Genomic DNA, 12,254 nt, shown 5'->3' on the forward strand with positions numbered 1-12,254 from the left:
TACTGACAAATCAAGAAGAATGAGGACAGACTACTGTTTCCGAGATCTTGTCATCAGGGAGTTTGGTGAGAGTTGTTGCAGTTGCATACAAGGAACAGAAGCCAAAGTGTAGGAGTTATAGGAGGGACTCACAGAAGAGGGTCTCCAGACAGTAATTATAAACAGCGCCTTCAATGAGCTTAGGAATGCAGAAGAGATAGGCGATGAGATATGATATGAAGAACCAACTAGGGTCAACAGTGCAATTTTTAAGAGGCAGATGCTTGCTTATATTGCAAGTGGAAAAGAGCCAGAGGACAGTAAGAGGTTAAGAAAGGGAATAAGGGAGGGAAGAAATAAGAGGAAGAACAGAACATGGGGTCACTGGGGCAAGTGGAGGGGGCACAGATGGAAAGTAGACAGGAAACTTCTGCTGCTCTGACAGTGGAGGAGAAAGGACAGAAGGAAGAGGATATGGTGTCTATTCTTATGAGAAAAAGTAAGATCCTATGTGAAGAAAAGCAGCAGAGCAAAGAGAAGAGTTGGGGCAGTAAATTACAGAGGCAACTCGGATTTAATTTGTGAATTCAATTAAGCTGGAGAATATAGCTGTTTTCTAAAAAGACAGCAGGACTGAAAGAAAAAAATATACCATAATGAAAAAGACTGTCCTGGTCTCAGAATATTCACCAGAGACACTTCACAGTATGAGAGCAGAAGCATATATCTGGGAGTTCACAAAGTGGAATCTACAATGGAAGTGTTTAATTCTAAGTATATGCTTAAATCTTTGCTGAATCAAGGCCAGACAAAGCTTAACTACATCTTTGGCACACAAAAAAAGAAAACAGCCCATGAAGCCAGAGATGGAAAGAAGGACTTGCAAGCGAACACATTGATACAGCTGCTTTAGCAACACACAGGTATATGCTGTTTTGCTCACTAGGTTTGAGAAATCAAAATCCTTTCCTTTAAGAAAAAGTGATAAAGAAGTTTTCTATATGTTTCACCTAGTAGAGTTTACCCAGTCTCTCATCTGTCTACAGATTTCACTGCAGACTATCATTCAGTCTTCTACTAAATTGTTTCCTATGCATATAAAACAAAAACAATATACCCCACAACATTACTGTGTATATTTTGCACAAAAAAAAAATGCTGAACAGCCTCTGGGGATGAGGAGAGAGAAGGAAGAGGAAGAGAGTTTTCAGTTTCTTCCAGTACACCAAAACCAAATTTCAATGTTCCACAAATGGTATAGACAGCACAAGGTCCCCACGATCAAGGTCACTAGGAGTGGTGATAATCACATCAGCCCAGTGCCTGTGAAGGATATAAAACCACAAACAGGGTAAATGAGCAAACATTTCTTAACCAAAATGTGTTAAAAGGAAAATGAATCCAAGCAGAAACTGAACTCCATGTTGTAATCAGCCCTTTGTCAACTTATTTCAGCAGGAGTCCCAGAGCCAGATCCACAGCTGCTACCACAGCTGGAAGCATGAAGCCTCCTGAGAAGCCAGTTGCAGACTCAGATGCTGCTGTTTCCTGTTTATTATTATAGTGTAAGTTTGCATATAATTTACCATGTTCACTGCAGATGTATTTATTTTTATTGGATGTTTGTGCCAAAATGTACATGCCTATCATTTGTAAATTCATAACATTAAGGTTGATCTATTCTGTCTCATTGCAAAGAAAACCCTTTGTTAAAAACAGGGAATCTTTACTGTAAGCAGAGAGAAAACCCAAAGAAGAGAAGAGTGAGAGAAAGGAGATTCTTCCAGAAACAGATTTTTCAAGCCAAGTCCAAAATGTTTAAATAAGGCCAGGATCCTTTTTCCACATTTGATTTAAAAAACAACCAACCCCCCCCCCCCCAACACCCTCCCCCCACCAAACAAAAAAGAAACAATCTTTTCATGTATTTAGTGCCCAGTTACAAGTAATATGTATCCTTTTCTCAGTGAATACTACAGAAAAAATATTTGTTAAGATTTTTAAATGCCAAAAAAACACTATTAAATTGTGAACTATGTTCTAGAAAATTACTTCTCAAGTAATTTCTCAAAAATTCTCCAAGTTACTTCTCAAAAAATATAACTGTTACAATAATGAAGGGCCACTTAACAATTTAACTTTCAATAACTCTCTCAAGTTACCTATGGAGCTATCGGTAATACTCCAGCAAACAAATCACTTTGTTACCTTATAATTTCATACTAATTATAAGTTACACATCTGATTAATGCTACCCTTTAAGAAGACATGGGGATCATTTTTACTTCCCACAGGGATCCCTCTTTTTGTTTCTTAAAGCAGTTCTTCTTTTGTCTTTTAAAGCAGCTACTAATATTTTCTCTCTGCAGGCAGAAAAACAATGGGTAAAAGTTGGTATACATTTATTCCTCAGGAAAACCTTCACATAGTGCACTCATCCAGAATGAAAGAGTCAGTACAATGGCTCCAGGATCCTTTTCTTAACCTATTTCCAGTACAGAGAAATTCACTAAGTCCCCATATCCCAGCAGTCTGGCTTCTTAAACTTCTCCCGGGCACTGATTCCAGCTGGCTTAATACCGCACAACCCTGTAGATTTGCTTACCATTAACATACAAAAATGTGTTTCTTCCAAGTCTATTAAATGCTCATCTACATTTTGTTGTTTCCATAACCCCAAATATATAGGCTCATTTGCAGTCATATGAAGGTTTCACACTCATTTTACTATCTAGGAAAATGATCATAGCATAAATCACAATATTTTCAAAATAATTGACTATGCTACACTGTGTAGTGTTTAATATTAATAATCTAAAGCAATGTGAAAAAACGTGCATTTGAGTCATAAGTATTCCAGAATACCAGAAAATATGCGTTCTGAATTTCTGTCTGTATTTTTAAGACACCCACAGCTTTGAACTGTATGTATTTGTGAAAAACTGAATTGCTGAGTTTATCTTATGGTATTTCTAATGACATGTAAAAGGTTCACTACTGTAAGGCCATCCAAATATCTCAACTTAAGTTACTTAGGATGGACTGTAATAAAAGAAGAAAAGAAAGAACACTGTTGAACTGAATATAGAGATCTGACTATCTTGACAATCAGGAGTTTTAGATAATCAGGATGTGTCTTTATAAACAAAACAGGCTTCACTAGTAGTTTCTAAAACAAATTGTTACAAGTACATTAAAATAAAAAAAATTTATTCTTCCAAAACTTTTTTTTCCAAAAGAAATCTAGCATGAGCACAAGAAAAAGATAACTAAAATCAATTCTTTAAGTCTTGACTATATTTTGTTTAATGCGTACTAGCATCAGAGTGAACCAATGATTATATCCTATAATCAACAAGGAATTATGTATGTTGCAACCTGTAAGCTTTATTAGAGCATAATATAAAAGGTGGTAATAATAATAATAGTAATAGTAACACACAACAGAGTTTGTTTGCTATCTATTTGTCATGGAAAAAACATTTCTTTATTTCAAATATATAAACCAGTATTTGAATTCTGTACAAACACAGATGTAAGCCAAATAGTTATACATTTCAAAATGCTTTTAGGTACTGTGAACTGCACCGTACAAATCATGCCCAAAAGGCATAGGACATAAACAAAGGAATTACATAGAGCAGTTCAGAATTAATGTGATTGCATGTGCTTTATTTACGAAGCAGCAGCTTTGTAAGAAAATGCCTCTAGAGGTATTCTCCAGTAGTCATTTGTATCTGTTCTTTTAATATTGAACCTCTAAATACTTGCACACACACTCACATTTGAACAAATGGCCTTAAAGGGCTATTCACATAAGTTTTTCAGGTCTGGGACATAAATACAGCTTTTAATTGCTGACCATGAAAAGGTGGTTTTTTTAGTAGAGGAAAAAATTACAACCTTTCAGACTTAAATCCTTGATTGAGTGTTTTATTAGGAATAAGGCAGTCCTACATATTGGATGTTTCAGAGGGAGATAGTCTAATTTTATGTCATAGTCAGAGGACCTAAAGCACCATTCTTGAAAGAGAAAAATACCAGTCCTTACTTCCTTTACTGTTCTACTGTATTAATTACAATTAATTCCTGTGTCTTTTAAAATTTTGGTATACATTAACTTAGAATAATCTAGCTTAATGAAATACATTAACTTGGAAGAAACCAGCTTACTCAGAATTTACATAACATTTTCTTCATATGTACATTCATGATACACAAGCTAATGGACAATCCAAGTGACTAGTTCCAATTACCATTTCCCACCATTTTTTATCAATCCTGGCTGTTAAGACTTAATTTTCAATCACTGAATAAGTTGTGATATTTTTAATAGAACCTGAATTATGCATTGCAAGGTGCAAATTTAAAACCAGCACTATTTTGTGTCACTTTACATGTAAAACACACATAGCAGTAATTAGCTGACCACACAGTTCATAACTGATTTGGCTCAGTGTCTTCACAGAGTGTGTCCCAGATGTTATTTATGCATGTACTAAAAAAACTCCCACACTAACCCAAAACCCCAAACAAAAACCAACAGAACCCCATCCCTTTATGATGCTAATATATGGTCTAACTTCTAAGACCATATGCAACATTTCAGTTCTTCATAAACATTTTAACTGATTTAGTAAACATTTAGAAAACTGGACTGTGCTACAGATTTTAAATGTGACAGCTGACAACATAAATTTTCTGGATGATGATGGAGTCAGTGTTAGTGCAGCTGTGGTAACAGTAAGACATGCAAAAGCTTAAAGTTTAGTTTCAACTATTTGAGTGCATTTTTCATAAGATTCAAGGATTTCAAATGATTTACGCTCACTACGTAAATTGTAAATTGCCAGTAAAAATAGGAAATACAATTTGAACCCCTTAAAATTATTTTTGGAAGTATTTTACAACTGCTCAAATAAGGAGTTAGGGCAATGCACTAAATTATCCATTTCCTGCAAATAAATAATGCTTTAAACAATAATAGTGCTTTAGAAAGGAAACAATCTCTGTATTGAAATGAATACAAATACAAATTATGCATATTATTATTTTTATTACTTTAGTAATTCTAGCAAAATATTTAGCCTACAAAATTTATATTAGAATTTAAAATGTGTAGTTCTGGGAGCTTGCTTGAGGAAGGGCTGCAGGTTTTGGCTATGGTTTATTAAATCAGCCAATGTCTAAAAGATTGATTAAAACCTAAGTCCAAAGAGTAAAAATCCTTCTCTGTAGTAGCTATAGTCAACAACTTCATTTTGTGACACCTTGCAGCACAAAGCCTATTAATACATTTTTCTATCTCATATAATTCACACAAATTACAAGATCCCAATCCTTCGCCTATGGAGGGGTAGAATGGGATTCATTTTTTTTACTCCTGATATCACAGACAGTCATCCACAGCCTAGCCCTAGACCGACCACCTACAGAATGACCAACACTGGATGGACCTAAACTCCTCTGCAGCCAAAAGGATGGATCATTCAGAGAGTGTTTTGTCTTATCCTATGGCAGGCATGTTAAAAAACCACATACAGTAAACCACAGCAGGAAGGTTGCCTAATCCCCTCTAGTAACTACTAGAAGAGTCAGGATGGCAATTGTTGTGTGGTCATGCTCAGATGTGCCTCATTTTACAGTAGTGAAAAAAAAATATAATTATTGTCAGTGAATAACAGCCACATAGCAAAAAGACTGAAACTGATCTTCTTCAATTGAGTAACAACCAGTCAAACCATGAGCACCTATTCAAAATACTGAATATCAAAAAAACTTGTCACAAACCCCTGACTGTCTCAGCATTTAAAAAATTACATGGAATCAGGATACCAAAATGCCATTTATTGTATCTGTCACTAAAAGCAGTTTCTTTAGAAGCAGCTAAATATGGGATCATAAATCACAGACTTTAATAACTAATTCTTTTTTGATTGTTTTATTTCCAGGAAAAAGTCATCCGGATTGCACTGAATACTTCTGTGAAATCTCAGTTTAAGTTTTACTTTCTGATTATCTTTTATCTTTTTTCATTGAGGAACAGAAACTCAGTGTTTTAGTTCATTAAATACAATGAAAAACTCCAGAGGCCTTCCAAATGTACTGCAATATTTGGGAACTAATGAACTACTTTCTCTCAAGTACTAATGGATTCCCTGTAGTAGTGCAGGCTTCTCTACCAGAGAAAGTCATAGTTTGGTTTTCTAGAATTAAGTCTGAAATACCATAACCTCCCCCCTCTCAAGCATCTGAAATGTTGTAAACAGATTTACTTACTTCCTGGATTTGGCATTCAAAACTGATGCTTCTTCTTTAAGAGTATTTTTTCATTTTTTAACTGATTGAAAGTTTTAAGTCCACCTTCTAGACCTTTTTTTCAACTGCTGGGAGATCTACTATTAAAAAAAGAAGTCCTTCTGAATCTTCTATTTCCATATTCAGGCTTCTGCTGTTTTTTTCTGGTCTTCAGAACTCTACTCAAGAAAATACACTGGAGGTTTAAAGAAAGCAGTGAAATATACGGACAGAAAATAATCACTTTGGATTATTATTTCTGAGCAGTCGTTCTGCCTCAATGCTTCCCATAGACTCTTATAACTACAACCCATGAGGACTGCACCTGAATGAGTACGAACAGGGACGGACATGAGCCAAAGTATCATAATACTTTGCAATTATTCTCTTTAAAACATATTTGTCTAGAATCTGACTCATAGTACTATTTTATTTCTTACTAATTACTATTTTGATTCCTCAAAATCTTCCTAGGATGATTTTTTTGAAAGTGCAATCAAAATACAAAGGTATGGGGTTTACCAGTTCTCTTTAATCTTCTAACTTATAGTGTTCAAAACCTTCTTTCCAATATTTGCATATACTGAAATCCATGTTCAGTGGGTACTGATATTTATTGCCTCAGAAGGGTTTTTTTTTGTTATGAAATAAGGCTCCATATTGTGAAATTTAGATTCTCAGCAGGTTTTTAGCAGATTAGCTACTTTATTATGGAGTTATATTAGATGACCCCTGGATAAATACCAGCAGTTTTCTCTTAAACTTCTTGATTGTCATAGTGTAACATTAGTCCATCTTCTTATCTCTTGTGCCTCACCTCTATATTTTACTGGATAAATGAATTCTCAAACTAATATAATGTGATGAAGATACACATAATACTCATAAATGTAGTTCTTCAATATACATATGCTCTTTATTTGGATCCCTTACTTCATTACAATCCCGCTGATGCCAAGATTATTTTTTGCCTTTTTTAAAATATATGTTTTGTATAATTTTTATGTATCCTCAGTATTCTTAGCATGCAGATTTGCAATTCCTTACATCTGACAACTTAGCATAGTCCTTAGCATATTCTGTTAGGCCAGGAGACGAAACGTCCTAAAGGGCTTGCAGTAGGAGGCTGGAAAGCCCTATGCCATCTTGGGAAACCAAGGTCCTCTCTAGGACACATGGAGATTCTCCCCTCCAGGGGAGAATTCTACAGATGGAGGAATATCACACCATTCATCCAGGCCTCCCATTGGGGCACCCTTGTTAGACATGCTAATCTGTAAGGTCTATAAATTGCATACGCCATCAATTGTCTGTGTGCATTTTGGCAAATTTTACCATGGCGAAACAGTGCACCCCAAGGATCCTTATTAAAACACCAAGGTGAAAACCCTCCATCCCTTAACTGTGTCTGGGTCTCAGTTTTCTAAGACCAAGAAAAAGCACCACCACAAACGGAATTATTCTGTTAATGGCTATTTAATTCTGATTGATTCACTTTTCCTAGACCTGTAAGCCTAAGGAAGAAAGCTATAGCTGGAGTGCACTTACATGATTTTTATTCACAACTTTGAATCTGCTCACTTTGTAGCATATCTGATATTAAGCGGTTCTCTGTTGGTGTTCTGTAACATAGTGCACCTGGCATGACAGACTCAATAAATTTTCCTGCATGTACTGTATGAAGTTCATCTTATGTTTGAATATTGCATTGAAATTAGAGATATCTGTACTGGATACACAAAGTAAGCACTTTCAAAGTATAATCCGATTGTATTTTCCCTGAGTTCAATTATCTCCTTTCTCTTCATCTCTGTACTGTTCTGTTTGTTTCACCACCTGGTTCTTGATATTCCTCCCTTTTATGTCTTTCCTTTATTCTCATTCTTTAAATTATTTTTGGTTTCTTTGCTGTGCTGTTCTTCTGTTTTACCATTTTCTGCCTCCTACTTCTTGCTCTCTCTCTCTCTTTTCTTTTTTTCCTTTTTTCTTTTTCTGTGTGAAGAAAAAGCCACATGGTTTGTAACATAGCAGACAATAAATATTTGGGAATGCTGTAGAATCCTGTCATGAGAACAGTTACTTCCATCACCTCAGTGTATCAGTGCCAGAATAATTGTTTCTGGTATGCTACAAATCAATAGACATAATCCATGGGGAGGAAAAAGCACCAGGCTGCCACTTTTCTAAACACATGAAAACTATAGCACAGAAGACAAGTAAATATTTTAAGCAGAAAATCTATCTACAGTACACCACAGGGGCTTCTTCATCGCCTACAATTTACAACTTATGGACAAGTTCCAAAGTCCTTTTTTTGATATCCTCCATAATTATCCAAAAACTTCTACAATACATACGTTTTTATGATTTCCTGGATGATTGGTTGCCTATATTGTACCATTTAGTTGAATTTTATTAATTAAATGCAGGGATATTAAATGGAAATTACCTCCTGACTTGCCTAGTTTTTTAAAAAAAACAGAAAACAGAAGTTTAGTGTAAAAATGGTCACAAGTGGATAAGGTTTGTTGCTATACACTTGCTGTTCTTTTTGAATTGAGTGCCTATTCCTTTAACCACACCTGTCTCAGACCTAAAGTTCAGGCATTCCTGAGTTTAATCCTCCTTGAGAACTCAAATTGCTAGTTATGTTCTCAGCTCAGAATTTAGTTTTAGAAAAAAATGTGACGAACTATGGTCGTGGAAAGTTTTTAAATAACAGACCTCTTATATGAAAAGGTGCTCAGGGAGGCAAATCATGACTCTATTGGCAGATTAGCAACTGGAAAAAGTATTTAAACTCTGGTACAAGTTACTATTTCTTAATACAGCGAACATCCTTACTTCTCTATTCGGTGACTTTCCTCCTGAAATATAGCCAGGATAAAGAAAAAGAACCCAAGCATTTATAAGCATTTATCCTTGGTTGGCTCTGCTCTGTGTGTGAAACTCATAGGACCACAGCATAGTTTGGGTTGAAAGGGACCTTAAAGACCATCTAGTTCCAACACCTCTGAAATGGGCAGGGACACCTCCTTTCCAACAGATCAGGTTGCTCAGAGCTCCATCCAACTTGGCTTTGAACAACACCTTCAGGGATGGAACATCCACAACTTCTCTGGGCAACCTGTGTCAATGCCTCACCCCCCTCACAGTATGGACCGTCTTCCTCGTATCTAATTGAAACCTACTCTTTCATATTGAAGCTTTTCCCCCTTGTCCTATCACTACGGTTTCTGAAGAAGAGTCCCTCTCTGGCTCCACTGCAGCCCCCTTCAGATACTGGAAGGTTGCTATGAGGTCTCCACAAAACCTTCTCTTCTCCAGGCTGAACAGAGTCAACTTTCTCAGCCTGACCTTGTAGGTGCCATGCGCCAGTCCCTCTGGACTGGACTTGCTGGACTTGCTCCAACACTTCTTTGATAAATGGCGTGGGATAATCTGTGTTTATAATCTATGTATAATATAAATCAAGTTATGCCCTTTTGGATTAAACGGTAAAATCATAAAAGGCTGGTGGGGGGAGTAGACGGATTCGGGAACGACCTTGCCAGGAACTGGGGAACGACCGGATTTACAAGAGAAAAGGAGAGGGGGTCCAAGGAAGATTGGTCCTCGCCAGAAATGGGATTGCGAACGACCCAACCATTACCACCGAGATGGGCCATGCTGCACCATCAGGGACACGCATCTCAATACATGATTCCCAGAAGTTGCATCCAATATTCATCTCCCTGCGGAAGAACTATTCAACTGACCAAACGGCGAAGATGAACCTCCATGAATATGAAGGAAAACTGATTCAACCGACCAACAGCAAGGATGAATCTCCATGAATATGAAGGAAAACTGAAGAGACAAAGAAAGCATGAAGTAATGCTCGGTCCCGCTAAAGAAACTGTATAAAAACTGGACTCACAGAACTGAAAGCGTGAACAGGGGGAGCTGCGGTGCGATAGAGGCTGTAGTTAAGTTCACCCAGTGCTGATCCTGGGACTCGACACTGATTCTTTGATTGTTGGCTTACCTGAAATTCTCTCCATTTATTTTTCTAAAATTAATAAAATCATTCATTAATTTGGAATTGGCTCAGCATTTATTACACTTCCATCTTGTCCTTCTTATGCTGGGGAACCAGAACTCTATGCAGCACTCTAGCTGGCATCTCATCAGAGCAGAGGGGCAAAATCTCCTCCATTGCCCTGCTGGCCATGCTGCTTTGGATGCAGCCCAGGACACGACTGGCTTTCAGGGCAGTGAGCACACACTGCTGGCTCAGGTTCAGTTTTTTGCCAACCATCATCCACAAATCCTTGGGCTGGACAAAATAATCTCCAGAGTTCTCTCTCAATCTAAACCATACTGCTGTTCTGTGATCCTCTGGGGCAGAGGTATAACTAGAAGTCAGATTTCACTTTCTTAAGGCAAATGCCCAAACAACCACACACTACTGTGAAAAAAGGATGCAGTAGCATTACCTCATCCCTATTTCTGGAGCAAAGAGAGAAACCAGTATTTATTCCCTGACTGATTTTCAAGTACTTAGTCTCTGAGTTATCTACCTCTACCTATTTTCAATTCCAGGTATTTTCTGAGCATGATGTAGTTTATATTACTAGTAACCCTCAAGGAATCTCACTGCTGAGTTTCTCCTTGAATCTACATGAGCCCTTCTGCCTTCAAGGACCTTCACAAATATTCTTACGTAAGCAGCTCTTACCTGTGATAGAAAAGAAAATGGAAATAAATATCAATACTGTTCAGAAGTACTGCTGGGGATTAGATTTGGTTTTTTTTTACTTATAGAATTTTTCCCTAAGTTGCTGGGAAACTAACTACTGGGTACTTGTAGGTACTCAAGCAGAACAAAGGGGCCAGAGGGGAGGAGTTATAGCACCTGGCTACACTTCTTTTCGTCTTTGGGAGTTTGTCTAGGTGGGGCAGGAGGAGATAACATGAGATTTGGGGGCAGGTAAAAGACAGGGTTGGGGGCAGCTTGGCTCTCTTGCTCTGGGCATCGGAGAGAGAACGCCCAGGCCACTGCTTGCTCCATGAGGAGTTTGCTGTTAACCCCGTCCAGTCCTGGAAAACTGACCACCATCTGCTCGTGTACAACGGACCTCTGAGCTTGCCTCCTCCTGTCCTGCTGGGCTGGCCCTGTCCCGCCGCCGCTGCTTTGAGGCTTTCTGCTACTCTGTGGCCCTGCACTGTCCTGCCCTGCCGCGACATCCCTGGCACTCCAGCTACCACCGACAGAGCTTCTCATACATCTCATCCACCTGCCCGGGATTTTCCACTGCTCCTGCTGGGTGCTCTTGGAGTCCCAAGAGATCAGACTGCCCCTGGCTTTGTGAAACTAAAGCCCCTTGAGGTTCTTGGTTCTGTTTATTATTAATGCTGTAGCTGTTATTGTTTATTTGCCTTGCTAATCACACTAGTAAAGAACTGTTATTCCTATCCCCATACCTCGGCCTGAAAGCCCCTTTAATTTTCTGAATTATAATAATTTAGAGGGAGGGGATTTGAATTCTCCATTCCAAAGGAGGTACTGGCCCCTCCGTAACAGACACCTGTTCTTCAAACCGAGACAAGTACCATTCAGGATAATTCTATGTTAAAAAATAAATGCTGGACAATTCTAGAGTTTCATGCACTAAAGACAAAAATTTCAGTGTCTAGGTCTTCAGGACAACTTATTCACAGAATAAGTTTTTTCTTCGGAGTAGATTTGTTTTCTACTTTTATACCTTGATGCTGCAATCTATGAAGTGATATATTACGAATTCTACAATAAAATAAAAATTTTAGGGCATTTTTTCAAGGTGCCAGCATTACAAATTCTCAACAGCACAAAAGAAATTTTATTATGTCATCTGTGATAGTAAAAACTAATTTGTATAATAAAATCTCATAAACACAGCTTTCATTTTTCAATTTCCACAGCAAAAGAGTCACCATCAGTAGCTAAAAATGGAAAA

General features: G+C 37.5%; 1 protein-coding gene across 9 annotated transcripts in view; it reads right to left on the reverse strand.

The window, feature by feature from the left end:
- HMGCLL1 (3-hydroxy-3-methylglutaryl-CoA lyase like 1) overlaps positions 1-12,254 on the reverse strand; it is an 85,212-nt gene that overhangs the window by 43,412 nt on the left and 29,546 nt on the right. The window lies entirely within an intron of this gene.

This window comes from Prinia subflava, chromosome 2 (genome assembly GCF_021018805.1).
Source record: "Prinia subflava isolate CZ2003 ecotype Zambia chromosome 2, Cam_Psub_1.2, whole genome shotgun sequence".
NCBI classification, from domain to species: Eukaryota; Metazoa; Chordata; class Aves; order Passeriformes; family Cisticolidae; genus Prinia; species Prinia subflava.